The following is an 18,029-nucleotide window of genomic DNA, read 5'->3' as shown; positions in this document are numbered from 1 at the left end:
GAGCAGACGAATGGTCCATGTGTCAAGCTTCACACAAGTAGTGCTGTTTCATTCCGTTATTGGCGCGTTTACCATTTAATGTTTCTCATACGCAACAGAAATGGCAGCGCTTATTACATATGCAAATTGGTAGTGGCGCCAGTGCAACCTCTAACAAAGTTTAGTCACATCGGCAGGAAAAAAGGTGGCAAAATGTGACCATTTAGTCGAAGTCAGGAACCATTCAGTACAATCTTTTATTTCATTTATATACATACAAATTTCAAATTTTGTATACATTTTTTACACATCTTTTAGTTTAAATGGATAGTTCACCCAAAAATGAAAATTCTGTCATAATTTACTCACCCTCGTGATGTTCCAATCCCCTAAGTCTTTCGTTCATCTTCGGAACACAAATGAAGATATTTTTAATAAAAACTGAGCCAGGTCTCAGCTAAGCAACAACCACTTTGATGCTTCAAAAAGTTGTTTAGTCGAGTTGTTTAGTCCAAATTTTCAGAGACACAATCACTTTATATGATGAACATTTCATTTACACTTTTATTCACATAAAAACATTGATCAGCGAACATAAACAGAAGCTCAACCAAACTGGCTTGACACGCGAGAGCAAAACTCATTGGTTCTTGCTGAAGCTCAAACGTGCTGCCTAACAAGAGAATGAACCTCATTGGTTCTTGCAGAAGAGAATGAACCTCATTGGCTTTCAATTACTGAAGCTGTGCAAAGTTCCTTCCTGCTTCTAATGCTCAACCATCATCCCCATCCCAAAGAAACCCAAAATCACAAGACCGAATGACTACATACCTGTTGCCTTGACATCTGTGGTCATGAAGTAATTTGAAAGACTGGTGCTGGCCTACCTGAAGGGCATTACTGGACCCTTGTTGGACCCCCTGCAGTTTGCTCATCGAGCAAACAGGTCTGTGGATGATGCAGTCAACATGGGACTGCATCATATCCTACAACATCTGGACAAGCCAGGGACTTGTGAGGATCTTGTTTGTGGACTTCAGCTCGGCCTTCAACACCATCATCCCAAACCTCCTCCTGTCCAGATTGACCCAGCTCTGTGCCCTCCTCCATCTGTCAGTGGATCACCAAATTCTTGACAGACAGGCAACAACTAGTGAGGCTGGGAAACTGTTCATCCAGTACCCGCATGATCAGCACTGGAGCCCCCCAGGGATGCGTTCTCTCACCACTGCCAATGACTGCACTGCAAAAGACCCCTCTGTCAAACTTCTGAATTTTGCAGACGACACCACACTCATTGGCCTCATCCAGGATGGTGACAAGTTTGCTTACAGACATGAGGTTAACAAGCTTATAACAGCCTGGAGCTTAACAGGCTCAAAACAGTGGAGATGATCGTGAACTTCAGGAGAAATCCCCCTGCATTCCCCCCTCTCACCATCATGGACAACACTGTGGCAGCAGTGGAGTCATTCAGGTTCCTGGGCACCACCATCTTTAAGGATCTGAAGTGGGAGTTTCACATAGACTTCATTGTAAAAAAGGCACAGCAGATACTGTACTTCCTTCGCCAGCTGAGAAAGTTCAACCTGCCACAGGAACTGCTGAAACAGTTCTACTCTGCAGTCATTGAATATGTCATCTGCACTTCTGTAACTGTCTGGTTCAGCTCAGCTACCAAATCAGACCTCAGAAGACTACAGAGGATAGCCCGGACTGCTGAGTGAACAAACTCATCTCCATACCGGCGTGATGACTCTGACCTCCCACCAGATGGAACTGGATAAATATTCTGAATGTTCTGATCCAATCTGACTTCTGACCTGTAATGCTGCCTGGATCATAATCATACACTGTTTGCTCATTGGCCAGAGGAGAACTGGCCCCGACTGAGCCTGGGTTCTCCCAAGGTTTTTTTCTCCATTCTGTCACTGATGGAGTTTTGGTTCCTTGCCACTGTTGCCTTGGCTTTTGGCTTGCTTAGTTGGGGACATTTAATAGTCAACAATATTATTGATCTGCCTTACTTAAGGTGGACGATGACGCAATTTTCAAATTTTCAATTTGTACATACATACCTGTACAATCATATACCGTCTACTTTCTATTTTTGTATGCCCCGTTCTGTTTGTGCTGTGGAAGCTTCTGTCAACAAAATTCCTCGTATGTGCAAACATAGTCATTTTGACATGTTTTCTTGTGATTAAAACTGTGATTGATCGCATTGATCATCTGAAGCACATACGCTGGTACAGCACTCCTCAAAGTGAAAGCAAAAACTTCATTTAAATTACCATATCACATTTAGTTTTAGTAATATTATTATTCAAAGCATTTTAGATGGTTTATTCTTATATGTATATAGTGCATTAACCCTCTGGGGACCACAAACGCGCCCGCGCGTTTTGCTCGTTTTTTTTTTTTAGCAATGAAAATAAACACTAAATGCTCTGTTAATTTTGATCTTTCATTTTCGTGTAATACATCAATCGATCCTGTTCAGTTTCTATTTTTTTTCTGTATACTCACAATAAAAATAAAGTGTTTTGCTTTTTGACAAATAAAGAAAAATTAACATGATGCGATTTCTGCCTTCTCTCTGTCAGTAAACTCCCATTTGAAACGCGTTCGAAAATGATCTATAACTCCGCGAAAATTAGGTCAAACAGACCCACGGGCATAAAGCTTGAGATCGCATCTTTTAAATGAAGTCATTTATATAAAAAACAAATATTCTCAGCTTCTGTAATCTGTATAAAAAGAGAGCGACTCCTGTCGAGCTCATTAGGAGCTAATTCACAGTAATGTGACCACTCCCCGGAGAGCGCGTGCTATTCAAACGCAAATTCTGAGAACTATTTCAGAGCTGTGAAACGCCCACATCAGCTGTAAACAAAGCGTGTCGCGACTCCTCGCGAGTGAGACATTATAGCCTACCTTATGGAGAAAAGATTCCTCAGAACAGTGCTGATGAGGAGCAATATCTCCTGAAATGAGGAGCAGATTCCGCTGAGGAGTGAGGTAGGCTGTTTTCTTTTCTCAAGTGTGGAATAACGTTATGGAATAACGTTAGTGTAGGCCTATGTAAACCGCAAAAAGATGAATCGCATTTCTATAATATGACTCGCCTTTCTGTGAGATGAAAGAAGGGGACATATTTGTAAAGACTGTTTAGCCTAAATATGAATCGCGCGTCTGTGTGTGAAAGAATAAACTGCTTTGCTATAGCCTACTGAGATGAGTAAAAATCGACTGGAATATGTTGAAATAAAATGTATTTGTATAAGCAACGTATTAAACTGCAAAAAAAATACTATTTTTGTCCAAAATAAATTCATAGACTAAGATGTTAGATGTTCCAATGTTGGCTATATTCAAACTAATGAATACATATGATAAAATGTAGGCCTATAATCTTCTTTTTTTTTTTTTTTACAAAGAAAGAGTACACTTGAAATATTGTTGAAATTGTAATTATTGTTGTAATTGTAACATTTTTAATAAAATAGCAAAACATATTTACAAGAGAGATGTAAGCGAAATCTTAAATGGTCAATATAAGTCTTCTTCTAAATACATCTTTTGTCCTTGCATTGTGGCTCAGTCAGTTTCACACCTGAGTGAATGGCTCATTATGCAGAGTGGGTGGGACATTCATAATCTAAGGTGTAAACTACTCCTCCCCCTCGCATATTGGCTTTCCAAGCAAAACCTGTTTTACACCATTTAAATCAATGTATTTTTTTTTGTGAACGATAAAGCAAGACTATTTTTACATCATTTTGAAGCTAGAACTCAAAGGGACAACATCCATTAGTCAAAAGTCTTGTGGACACATATTTAATATGTGTTTTGTGGTCTTAATTCAGCAACTTTCATTTTAATTTTTTCCAATAACCACGCATAAACATTATTCTCTTAAAAATACAAACATCTACATACACGTTGCTCGCATATTATGGTAGCCCTGTTTGTGCTATATAGAGTGAATTTACACCTTTGCCATTAACATGTTTATAAATAACTGAAAAAAGCACAAATGTCAAGGCATGTCAGAACATCTCAAGGACCCCAAAAACAGCTTGGTCCCCAGAGGGTTAATAGCGGGAGAGGCAGGACATAGTGAGCACCGGGGTCTGTGTAAAGCCGCGGTCACACTTTGAGCATGCAAAATTTCTTCGGACACTACAACGATCGTGATATGTCGTCACGCTCTGCAGCGTATTTTTATGAATTCAACATTTAACAAATAGTAATACACTCAAATGTAAAAAATATACTATCTACTCAATTCAGCCAAGTGGTTACGCCGTGACGTGTCGATCTTCTACTGGTCACACGTCTTCATATGATGCAAATTCGCAGGTCAAAGTTCATCAGACTTGAACTTTGAAATGCAGCGAAATTTGAAACTTTTCGTAGGAGCTTGCGTTTCCTGTCTGATGCATTCGCATGCGTTTGGAAATGAAAAGTCACTCATCTAATGTTACTCATCTGTGCGTCATGACGAATCATGGAGAGGAAGAGACGATCTAAAGCTTGGCTTTATTTTACTAAATGAGACGAAAAATATGCCGTTTGCAATAACTGCAAGGCTGTTATTTCGTGTAAGGGTGCAAATACAAGCAACATGCTTAAACATCTACCCATGGTTCTAAATTGCAGGAATGCCGTGTTTTTGATCAGCTGCGTAACAGTTACAACTGCCTAAGCTAGCAGCACCATAACCTCCATTGAATAGGGTAATGTAATGTTAAATATCACTGGCGTCTAAACAAATAACAGGCATATTCTACGAAAACACTGTATTATAGGGCTGGGTATTGACACAAATTTCACAATTCGATTCGATTTCGATTCACAAGCTTACAATTCGATTCGATTACGATTCGATTCAATATCGATTAATTTGGATATCAGGTATACATTGCAAATTTTCTCAAGGAAAACAAATCTCTTAACTATTATTGTAAACTATGGGAGTCAGTTGTAGCCTATAGGCTTCATTAGCCTACTATAATATTGAAGGTAAAAATTAACATTTGTATACAAACACTTAAAATACACTTTTATTTATTTTTATTATAATAAAGTTATATGAAATTATATAAAAATTTAAATGGTGACTGTCATAAAAAACTTTCCAGATTTATTCAAACATGCATTAAATATTGAAGAACATAAAAAATTATAATGAATATGTAATATGGTGCATATATTTAACAAAATGCTCCTATCTAGAGTTAATTTTTCTAGCTGACTAACGAGTTTATGGTCACTGCTGGATATGTTTTTTCTGAGGTACATGTGACGTTACATGACATTGTTTACTAACGTCCAGTGTTGCCAGATGTACGATAATTATCGTATTTGTACGATAATTTTGACCTCTGTACGATGTACGATCAATAATGGGAAAAATCCTATAATGTACGATAATTTCAGAACTGTGTGACACTTCAAATGATGGTCGTTGTAATCATAGGGTTTCTCATTGATCTAGCTGTTGATTCTACGTCTACCGGGATAAGAACGTATAGAGAGAGGGAGCGAGAGACCTTGCGTGTGTGTGCTAGTGTGCCTCACGAAGCGCATGTAAGGACCCAACCAATCAATTGTAAGAACCGCCCTCGCCTTATTATTAAGGCGGAAGAGGAGAGCATGTGCGCTCCGCGCTGCTGCTTCTCTTGAGCTGAGCCAGAGCGATCTCACGCAACAGCGCCAAAACGGTAATTATGTTTTTGAATTTCGTAAGAAAATGGTAACAAAGCACAAAGCACAATAATAACAAAGCACAAAGATTATTGTGATTTATTGGATGGGATGCGCGCAACAATATTCCATTCATTCATCAACTGAAAACAGGATGACTAATCGATTCATGGGATTTAAGAATCGATATCGTTTCGTAAAAATGAGAATCGATTAAAATCGAGAAATCGATATTTTTACCCAGCCCTACTGTATTATGTATAATTATTCTCGCAATATCCATTTTCTTGGCTTCCATCCCTGTTTTTATAGAGAATAGTTTTAATTCTATATTAGGAGGAAGAGTTTCTGACCTGTATGCTTGTGTTTACAGAGGATTTTTTTAAATTTATTTTGTAAATCGTATTTATTATTCAGTTTGCTTACTCAAGTGTAAGCTTTAAAACAAATGAAACCACTTGTTTTTTTTGCCAAAAAAGCATATGACTACTTTTTTCCACACAGTGCTATCAGGAATCGATAAGAGAATCATTAAAGAATTGGATCGATAAGAAGAATCGTCAGTGGCACTGATATTGATAAAATCTTATCAATTTCCATCCCTAGTCTCTACAGCCAACACACAGACTGTTGTCTTTGTTCTGCTCTGTTCCTCAACATGTGACATTTTACCTGCAGTATTAGAATAAAGTCTCTGACATTTACCTTACACAGTATGGAATACAGACTCTAGAACATGTTTAGACTGCTACTGCAGGCAGGGCAGTTAAGGCTATGTCTGATGGCATAAGCACGCCTCTATGAGATGAGCCTCATTCATCTGGGTGAGCAAAACAGGATGACATGACACTGCCTAAAAAAAAAAAAATCATCTCAACAAATTCTCCAGCTTAAAAGGTACAACCCAGTCAGAACAGCAAGTGGAACAAAACCCCAGAATGTTTAGAACGGTCATCTGCGTTTCCACGGTTACCTTTCCAGGGTTCTGTATGCTGATGTTGTGGCCAGCTGCTTCCTTTCCGAACACCAATGAAGTGATGCACATTATGGATATGGTTTCTCCTTTGTACTAAGCATTCACACAATTTATTTCAACAAGCAAACATCAAGAAGAATTGGGTTAGGGTTAGCATTTAAAAAAAGCATTTCGAAATGGAGCAAACAGGAACATGCGAGATGCAAACAGCTTTTGTGGTTAATGAGAATGTGACCGAATGTTCTGGAACTGGTTTTGTGCAGTGTTTAGACAATTCCACCAGCAAATACCAACATAATGTTTTGTCAATGACAGAAAAATGTAACAAACAAATAGAATACCAAGCAAATCTTGATGACATGAAGAAAATGGTGCATGACTGTTTTCAAATCGATCTGTTTTAAAGGGGCGGATCCAATTAAGTGTCACATTTATTTGTCAGCAAAAGTCCACTGGATGACACGTTTTGGGTTTTTGCGAAAACTGCAGATTATACTTCTGCATTTTGTATCCCCGTCCACTGACACTCGGATTGACAGAGGGTTATTAATAATTAAAATATTATTATTATTATTATTATTATTAAAATATTTAATACTCAACAATATTATTGATCTGCCTTGGTGGACGATGACGCAATTTTCTTCTAGAAACAAACTTTGTTGTATTATTTTCATGTTATCACTGTGAAGCTGCTTTAATACAATCTGTATTGTAAAATGCGCTATATAAATAAAGGTGACTTGACTTGACTAATAAAACAGTTATTGTAAAGATAGGTTTATCACTGAAAATTGTATCATACTATGTCGACACTTTAAACAGCATAATGGTAAAAATGGAACACTATGACGACAGCTTTCAGGACGGTGTTTTGCTTTTGGGCAGAACTGACGAAATGGCAGTTTCTGTCACTTTATCCCCATTTGTCCGAAAACACTGTTCGTGGTCATTCAGTTTGAAATGTTGACTACAAACACGGAGGTTTTTACACATTTTCCATCACAGTGTTCTGTCTGTATTCACGATTCTTTGCAGCCTTTAGCCGCTGCCTACAACACGCTGGATCCTTCGCTGGACACAGAAAGCAACTTACTCCCGCTAAACATTTTCTCTTTGAATTCTTGCACCCGGGAACAATAAAAGTTGACACCATTATGACTAAAAGTTTGCTAAGAAGGGTTTCCTACTAAAGCAAAGCGGTATTTGTCTCTGTCCAAGCGTTCATAGCAGATTTGTGGGAGTGACCTTGGACGGCAACATGCCCATGACATTATGGGTGTTGAAGTTTTCCTACCTATATGTCAAAAGGGAACAGCCTTTTTTCTCTGTTCTCTAGTCAGGTAGCACCAACTTTATAAAAAAATAAAAATAAAAAATAAAATCACCTTTCTAGTGTATAGACAGCCATGTTTTTTGAAAACCCCTTTTGCCAGCACCAGCGGTGAAGTACCCCTTTAAAGCTTGCCAGTAAACAGCCACTAATACGATTGGCTAATGTCATTGCATTGGAAACAGTATCAGTGTCCCCCTACACTACAGTGTTTTGATGACATTATCCACATAAAACGTAATTTACAGACAAAGCATTATAAAATCATTTAATTACAGTTTGCGATTGTTGCTGCTTTTCCAATATAGTTGTTTGCTTAATCTTTCAAAAAATGTGTATTTGTAAACTCTTCATTACACTGCCTCATTTACAAAACAATTTGCAGTAAAAAGCTTTGAACAAACATATAATCCTCAGACGCATTCCAAGTTGCCATTAAAAAAAACAAAAAAACATCCACTTGTTTGACGCTGGGATCCTTTTGAAGTCTGTACAAAGACACAAATGACCTGTTTAAACTGTGAACAAAGCTATCGTTCTTTTACTGCTCCATTTGTCCTGTAATCTGAACACACATCTGTATACTGTATCAGTGTAGAGTCATTATAATCTGAACACACATCTGTATACTGTATCAGTGAAGACAGCATCAGTCATTATAATCTGAACACGCATCTGTATACTGTATCAGTGAAGACAGCATCAGTCATTATAATCTGAACACGCATCTGTATACTGTATCAGTGTAGACAGCGTCAATCATTATAATCTGAACACACATCTGTATACTGTATCAGTGTAGACAGCGTCAGTCATAATCTGAACACACATCTGTATACTGTATCAGTGTAGACAGCGTCAGTGATTATAATCTGAACACGCATCTGTATACTGTATTAGTGTAGACAGCACACTGATAGACAACACTGAATACTGTATCAGTGTAGACAGCGTCAGTGATTATAATCTGAACACACATCTGTATACTGTATCAGTGTAGACAGCGTCAGTGATTATAATGGGCTCTATTTGCTTTTGATGCGATGCTCACATCCAGTGTAGGCAAATGTCAACCATTAAGCAACTGAACGGCAGTGGGCGGGGCCTATGGTGTGATGATGTGTAACTATTTGTCAATGTCTTGCTCTGGAGGCAATCATGTGAAAATGTATTTGCCTGCGTGATGTCACAAACCCCACAACATCCAAATAAACAGTTTTTTGGTGCTTGGCTAAATTAATGCTTTGTTTATAATGAGGAGGACGTTTTAAGCCATGAAACTTACAGGATGTTTTACTCGCACAAAAACCTCTTATATGTCAAAAGATCAAGGAAAATCTGATTTCACATGTCATTATCCTACTTAGTAACTACTTAACTACTCTACGAGAGAGCGAGAGAGAGAGAGAGAGAGAGAGAGAGAGAGAGAGAGAGAGAGAGAGAGAGAGAGAGAGAGAAAGAAAGAGAGAAAGAGAGAGACTCTTTGTGTGTGATTTCCACCAACCTCGAAATAGATGCCACACATCCTACTAAGCCTACTTAATTTTTCCAGATGGAACAGTTAGTGTGTATGATTTGTAGGAGGGTTATAGGTGAAGGTTCATGAGTGCATCCAGTTCTGATAATGATGGAAAAGAATGAATAAAAAAAAAAAAACAAGAATCAAGACTACGTGCCTGGCAGACACAGACAGCCCACCAATTACTGTAGGCTTCCTACCTAGACAGCATTCTTGGGGATCATGCACCACAAAAATGCTCTCTAGGTAGGCAGCATATGGATTCAGGAGACTTAAAATAAACAGGGTGATAAGTGACATAATGATAATAGGAAATTAAAGTAACAGAGATTGTTTTGGCTTTGCATCAGCTCTAGAATAAAGCTATTGTCCAGCTAAAGTTAGTTTTTGATTGATTCACTTTTGTTGTAAAAATCATTATTTATTAATTTAGGGGCCGCTTACCGTTTTAACTGAACACAGAAAACTTTTAATGTGTACTGGCCATTCATTTGCACGACAACAGTGTTTGGTGGCTCGAGAACGCAAACTTTGAAATAGGTTCCAAGGTGCAAGTTTTGAAAAATTTAGAAAAACGTTATCATCTCCGAGTAAACTTCAAAAACGTGAATCTGTGTAAATGGTGACAACGTGCACTAGGGCTTGCACAGACTAGTCGAGCAGTCGAGAGATCGACTACTTCAACCACTAGTCGGCGCTGTCGGAAACAATCGACTACTCGAGCGACGAGCGCCCATTAACCATCAATGAATTCAAAATGGCGAACGTCACCAACATAAGTATTTCATCAAGGATGACAAAAATATCGTAATTTACCAACTCTGTAAGGGGTCATTCACATTATTGCGTCTAAAAACGCTCTCCTTCTTTCCACAAGTGCTTGCACTCCCATGGCGTCTGTCGTTGCTATGCAACCATGAACTGCGCTCTCCATGAATGACGAGGAAGTATCAGCAAAGGATTAATGATTTCTAGCCCTTGCATTAGCTTTACTACTAGATATATTTATGGAGATGAGAAATAAAAACCCACCCTGTACAGCTATGATCAGCTGTTCGGCCGAGCTTTCGATGTTGTTATGGAAATGCAAGCTTATCGTTGGTTTTTGTCTCATGACCTGCGGTGAGCTTGGCATTCTGAAAAGTTGAGATGTTTTCATCTCGTCGCGGCATAGGCGCGCCTGGAAAATCGCGACCGCGTCGCTTTCATTATGAGCGCGCTTGCCGCACACCTAAATTTAAAATAACAGACTTGAGCGCGCAAAAGGCGCGATATGTGAACGGCCCCTAAAAGCGGACATTGCGCCTGAAATTAAAGGCAAAAACGGTTATTTATTTGGCTTTACTCTGTTACATGAAAATTTAAATATGTCATAATGTTTTGAGAGTTTACTTATGCAATTGTTGCATTAGGCTATGAATTAATAAACATTTATTGATAAGAACTATTTCATGTCTTTTCATTTATGATGACCACGAGTAGTCGAGTAACTCGAGTATTGTTTTGATAAGAAATCGACTATCAGAAATAGTCGTGCAACCCCTAACATGCACATGCATATTGTTTAGTCTATAGATATGCGCTGCGTCTTTCTTTACAAAGTGGCATCGCCAAATTACTTGTCTGGCCTGCATAATACAGATTTTTTTTTTTTTTTGTCATTTCCGCGGATCCATGCGAACTGGAATCATTTTGATAACATTTTATCCATACAGAGGTAAAGGGAAGGAGGCCTTCACAGGGGAGAGACTAGTTGACACTTCCGGACTGCATCAGGGCTATGTTGACGTATTTTCTATTGAAACTGGAAAATAATTTTGTGGTTCCAGAGTGAGTCAAATGACATTTACAGCTCAGGTAATTACCGCAAAAAATCTGTATCTAAAGTGTACATGAGCAAAGATGGAAGAAAGAATTGAAATTGTATACGGAGTAACTGCCATAGAGTCGAATGAGAATTCGAGCAGGGGACATTAGTTAGGGACAGTCTAGAGAGCATTAAACTGGACACAAATTTTAATACACCCATTAATGCCAAATGAGTCATCTATATTTTTGCGTACAGCATACAGTACATGGTCTCAATAACACATGTACTGAATGCCACAAAACTACAAAACTGAGTTTAGAGTAGGCTACCGATATTGAGTCTGGGAGCACTTTTCATGTTATCACTCTGTTTTCGGAATTCCAGACAGGTTTTTTATAGATTCTTATCCTAGAATGACTATATTTGATTAGTTTGAAAACACTTTTTCATTCAAGAGTTCAAGACCACTGCTAGAAAACATGCAACATTTGATCTAGACCAAAGTGTCAGTACTGTGTCTAAAACATTTAAGTTACACAAAAATAACTTCTTGGCTGTATAAACATATCACACTCACAAATAGGCACAGGGAGTATTTAAGCACACACAAAATAACAATTATTAAAAATAATAAAAAAATATTGTCACCGATGTAACGATGACCTAGTTAAACACAGTTTAAGCAACAGAGTAGGCGTTAATAAACAAATGTTGAGGTGAAGGATGAGGACTGCAGGTTTATGCCGACACAGCAGAATAACAGTTCAGGAGTGTAAGCAAACTAAATATCGGTCGCATCTAAAAATATCAGAAAGAGTAAAGGCAACATTCTGTCTGCAGTGCGTTACAAATCACTGCATAGAACAAAAATCACAACTGCAGCACCCTTAGTGCAAATCCCATAGACTTATTATCAATGTGTACGTTTATGTAGAGAATGAGGGCATGTATTGAAATGCAATAGATGGTGAGCACGCTTCCATTTCTAATTACTACAATAACCAATACAAATAATGCACTTACCCAGACGATAGCCTAAAGTCCTGTCTTTATGTTCTCCATGGTACACAACCCAATCCCAAAAGATTTCCGTGGTGGTGTAAAGTACAGCAGATGAACAGGGATCAGCGAGTAAAACGCGTTTTCAGCAGGATATCATTCACTGCTCCGTGCGGCTGATGATGATGATGGCGCAGCGGCAGCATAATGAAACTCAATGACGCTGCGTTTTGATTGACAGCTCCTTCAGCCAAAAGAATGCTCTGGATCGCGATCAACATGAGCTCGACCATTTTCATTGGCTGAGGAAGCTGTCAATCAGCCCCACCCGGTGGTTTGTAAACAGGGTAAGCGAAGGACTGAACCAAACACGCCGGCCGACTGACACACGAGTCTTTTTTTATGACTCCGCGTTGATGGTTTGCATGTCTGTTTGGAAGTGTTAAAAGAATTAACAAAGTATGGTGGATCGAAAACGATCCGTTCATTGAGGAATTGTATCAAATGAGGTCACCTCCTCTCCCGTAAGCCTCCTTCTGCGACAAAGTCCAAGCATTTATTTGCTAATGCATTAATGTCTAAAATGCAGGGGTACTGCAGCACCCTCTGTCTTCACAGGATTGTACATGCAACACAAATTTTTGTTCATTTTTAGCATTTAGTAATAGGTTACGTATGTTAAATTATGTTTTTTTTTCTTCTTCTTTTTTTTCTTCTTCTTTTTTTTACATGCAGAGTGTGATCGTCATATTGTGACAGTTGCGTCTCAAATTATTCTCCAACTCTGTCAAACATTTCATGACTAAATACAAAGCTGATATTGATACAAGATGCTCATTTAGCCAAGTTCACACAGTATGCCAAGTATGTTTCTATACTGAACAACTTATATTTAAGCAACTTATAAAAAATATTTTTGGATAGCCTACTTTGATTCTGACCCTACTGAAAATAATGATTGCTTTGTTAGAAACTTAATTTATCTTCTTTGTGAATTTTCTATCCATAAATGTAAGTTTACCAACAACATTTGTTTCTGTCTTTTTGAGATAATTTAAAATGTATCTTACTACTATTAGCCTACATATTCAGTAAATAAGAAAGCAAGTAGCAGAACGTCTTCAATTTATAAGGACTTTAATTTGTACACTAATTGATGTATAGATTAATTACCCTCATGTTCTCGATCTTCTCTTATTTTTCTTTTGTTATTTTTCTGTTTTCAGCTCATCTTTGTTAACTGTTCTTTTCTAATGTATATTCTGATGACACATATTGTTAAGACATGGGACAGTCTTGCGCACTTACTTCCTGTCACATGCACGCGCTCTCAGGTGGCCAAGACCGCAAGTGTGGGTATTTGGACAAGGCATTAGTGAGTGTGAGTTGTGTGCTTATAATGGGTGCTTGATGAGAATGTGACAGCTGTGGTGTGTTAGTACTCTGGGCCCAGTTTTTCAAAAAATGTAATCTGGATCAAATTGATCCGGATTTGGAAATCCCATGTTTTGCTATCCAGGATCACCTGATCCATTTTACTTTTATGCCAGTTTTTTAAAGGAACCTTGGATTGGATCACTGTGATCCAAATACCAAATTTCAGGATTACCAAATCCTGTTTACTAGAGCCTTAAATGGAACCAACAATGTAGCCTACTGGCTTGGCAAAGAACAACAGTTGGCAAAATACCGGTGGCCACAAATAACCATTGTTTATTTTAATTTTAAGAAACAGAAACACTGTAATAAACAGAAACATTTTACTTTCCTTATTTTGTTATAATGTTAAATTGTAGATTTTGTTGTTTTACCATATCTCATTAGATGTGACATGCTTCATATATGCTTCAAATATGAAGAAATGTATATATCATCAGTAAACATTGATTTTGTGATCATTCACTTAAAAAAAAAAACTCTCTGGTTTTATTTGGTTCGGAAAATCACAACTGAATCCACCCTTCTGATGGGATCAGGATAATCCTGTTTTTTTTGGATCAAATAGATCCCAAACCGAGTTCAAAGTTCTGAAAAACCCGAAGGGCAGGTTTGATCCAGATCAAATTTAAGATCGGATTACATGATCTGATCTTAGTTCAGAATCCCTCTTTTGCTTTTGAAAAACCCATTTCCAAGATTTGATCCAATCTGTGATCCGAAATCCCACTGGATTACTTTTGAAAAACTGGGCCCAGGTGATTGGGAACGAGTGGGTGGAGCTGAAGGACCTGGTGCTGATGGCATGCTGGTTGAATCCATGACAGCTATATTGTGAATATAATCACTCCACTGTGTGCACGTCTAGCCTTCACTTCGCCATGTGATTTCAGTTATCCTTACAGCCTACAAAAGCAAAACAACCAAAACCCACAATCACACTGAACAAGCAAATAAATATAGTCAACAATAGGATAAAAACGACAAATTATTTCCATGTTTCAAAATTATTATTTTTTTATTATGTACAGAAAGCACTCTCTTCCACTCAAATGCACACACATACAGTACAGACACACACTCGCTTGTCAGCACTGTTCTGACGATTTTATCAGTAAAATATTTTAATAACTTAAAAGCTACATGACAATTCTCACTAGCGAGGTAATAACTGCACTGTTCTTAGAGCAGATAAACACTCCGGTTACTGACCTAACCTCGGTTCCCTGAGATAACGGAAATGAGCATTGTGTCAATCACACTTTGGGGGAAACTCAGATTTTTCTGAATACTGAAGCCTGATTTGTTAGCCTCCTGCATTTCAGCCCACCAAAATGGGGGCAGCTGACTGCCTAATTAAGTCACTGCCGAATGCCATTTCGTCAGAATATTTCAACCGACAAGCGGCAGCGTCGAGTCATGTGCAGCTGTATAGCACGGCAGAGAACGCAATGCACGTTCCTTGTACCTAGGTTACGTCAGTAACCGGAGCATTCCCTTTCAAAACGGTCACTCACATTGCATGAATCACGCTTTGGGGAACGATATACCTTAGCGTCGTGCTATATGCACAGGACAGAAGCTGTCCTATGAGCCCAGCCCTAGGGGGGCACTACGAGGGCCCTAAGGAACCATAGGCTAGCGAGGCTCAGGAGCCTCAGGAAAGACCGTTCGGACCACTATTAGGGATGCAAGACATTCAAGCGGACAAGATCCATGCCTGAAGGGCAGGAACGTCCAGGTTATAAAACCTAGCGAAGCTAGACAGCGAACTACTACTAATGTTGTGTCCTCAATATGTCCCAATGGAGACTCCACTGGACCAAGCCCAGGAGGAGGCCATCCCCTAGTGGAGTGGGCCCTCACTCCAATGGGGCATTCAGAGCACACTGAAGCATAAGCCAGGGCTATAGCATCAACTATCCAGCAGGACAATCTCTGCATTGTAACTAGCAGCCCTTTAGACTGGCCTCCGAAGCACACAAAGCTCCACATAAGTTCCGAAGGCCCAGACCGGGCAAAGTAAGTTAGAACCCTGCTCATCCTCTGAGGCAGGGGGATATAACAGGGTAATGACCTGTGCTCTGAACGGAGTAGACCGGACCGAAACAGAATGAGGGTGAGGCGGGTTAAGTCGTGATTCGCCGCGATGGCTGCCACATATACCTTGAGCGTAAAAGGGGTGCGCCCCTTATACAGTTGCTCCTGTAAAAAGTGTAGTAGTTGATACCTCACAAGAGGATGGGTCTTCATTTCTAACTGCACACCAGTCAGAGAAGACCCCCCTGGGGTCGGCGGTCATGCCAACGCGACCACCTCGCTTTTTTTCTTATCAGTGCGAAAGAGACTCAAAATACTCATGGTATACTCAAAATACTCATGGATTTTGGTCATACAGATATACACCATTCGAAACTGTTAAAGGGATACTTCAGGATTTAGCATTAAGCTTTGTATTAGTAGAAAACCTGTAGTATTTTCGAATTACCATGCTTTCCACCCTCATATCCCCCTGAGACGAGAGATTTATGTATTTTTTGTCTGAAAAAAATCCTCCGATGACGCAAAAATCGTCATTTTGCGTCATCAGAGGATTTTCTGGCCAGAGACTAAAGACTACAGCCAGTAGTAGGGGCTGTTCCGCATATTTTCAACCCGCCCATAGAGGGTGGGATCTCACTCACAGAATGTACACACAGTGTCAGCTTTGGAAGCTAAGCTAGCAGGCTCTTGTTCTGTGGAGAAAACTGAGTAGTAGGAGAAAGCTGATTAGTAGGGGTTACCATCCTCCTTTTCCCCGACTTGTCCGGCGGGCGAGATCGTTCAAAATGTCCGGGATTCAGCTTTTGCGTTCATTGTTTGCATGCACACCTTTTGTTCCAATCTAACTGAATTCATTCCGATTGGTGAGTCTGAATGTAGTGTTTACATGAACGCTAAACAAGTGATCGGTTGATGTGTGTTTTACCATTGCTAAGAAAATTCCCGCTCCTCCGTGAGAGATGCGAGACCCGGCGTGTCTCAGTAATGACGCCACCGGCCTCGCGCCGTTCTCCCGCGGCCCTCAGCCTCGTCCTGCTCGCCACAGTAAACATGATGAATGGCGACTGTAGAACGCAAAAGCCGAATCCCGGACATTTTGGGCTATCTCGAAATCACGGGCAAACTCGTCACGGAGACTCACTAAGTTAGTAGCCTAACCTTCTTGTTGTTTTCAACTGCGCTCTCTTACCGGTAGGCGTGGCTTGGGAGTGGCCTCCTAGGGCAGCGAAGCAAGTGCATTCTGGGAGTTGTTGTCTTTCATCCACATAAGCCAAAAATACATTTTCTGGCTTTTCTCAGGCTAGAAAGCTCCGAATTCAAAAATTTCTTCACATTTCTTCTACATAAATGACCTATTTTAAATACACATTCATCTTTCCAGAGGTGAAGTATCCCTTTAAGTGTCTACTTTTATTTGTGTACACTTACAATAAAAACTAAATGTTGTGCTTCTTGTAAAATAAAGAAAACAAACATGATGTGCGATCTTCCGTCTCTCTCTCTCTCTCTCTCTCTCTCTCTCATTGAAGTCCATTCTGATACTCGAAAATGAAAATGAACTGTAACTTAGCGTATAATTGTCACACAAACATGAGACATACAGTATGTCTAAAGAAACATTGAAATGTCAGGTTTTAAATAATGTAAGTCAAATCAAAAACAAATATTCTCTGTTTATGTAATGTGTTTGAAAAGAGAGAGATGTCAGTCGTTCACAATTCACCTCATTATCCGCTAATGCAACCACGCCCATGCCCACGGAGAGTGTGAGCTATTCAAAGGGCAAATTCTGTGGCGATGCATGCTAACAGAGTCAACACCCATATCAACTCGAAAAAACGCATCAAGTTTTGTCAGATTCATGTACTTTACATCGTTTTGAGACACAATGAGGAATAATGTTGGAAGAATCTACCTCAGAGGAAGAGCTGGTTTCAGTTTAATTTCAAAGAGCAACTTGATCAAGCCGAGGATTGTGATGGGTAAGTTCTTTATTATTAAGGTCTTTATTCTAATCGAGATATGGACTAGTGTCTGTGAATATTAAACCACAAAAATACTTTTTAAATATGAATCCTGCATGTCCTGTCTCATTAGTAAACATGCCATATTGGCTTTTCCCAAACTATATTGCTATACTGATAGGAGTGAAATCGAATGAAATATGTAATAAATACTGAAAAAAAAAAAAAATCTTAGCAACATATTAAACTGCAAATTA

At 39.1% G+C, this 18,029-nt stretch overlaps 1 protein-coding gene across 3 annotated transcripts in view; it reads right to left on the bottom strand.

Annotated features, from left to right (window-relative positions):
• Window positions 1–12,547, bottom strand: part of fynb (FYN proto-oncogene, Src family tyrosine kinase b) — a 108,503-nt gene extending 95,956 nt beyond the window's left edge. Inside the window, exon 1 of one of the 3 annotated variants that reach the window (XM_084091134.1) lies at window positions 12,353–12,547. The gene's annotated coding sequence lies outside the window, so the exon portion shown is untranslated. The remainder of the gene's footprint in view (window positions 1–12,352) is intronic. The other 2 variants (XM_084091135.1, XM_084091136.1) reach the window with 2 other exon arrangements.
• Between the last annotated feature and the right edge of the window lie 5,482 nt (window positions 12,548–18,029).

Source organism: Abramis brama (genome assembly GCF_963993115.1).
Source record: "Abramis brama genome assembly, chromosome: 18".
Taxonomy (NCBI): Eukaryota; Metazoa; Chordata; class Actinopteri; order Cypriniformes; family Leuciscidae; genus Abramis; species Abramis brama.
This window is presented reverse-complemented; position numbering and strand designations above follow the sequence as displayed.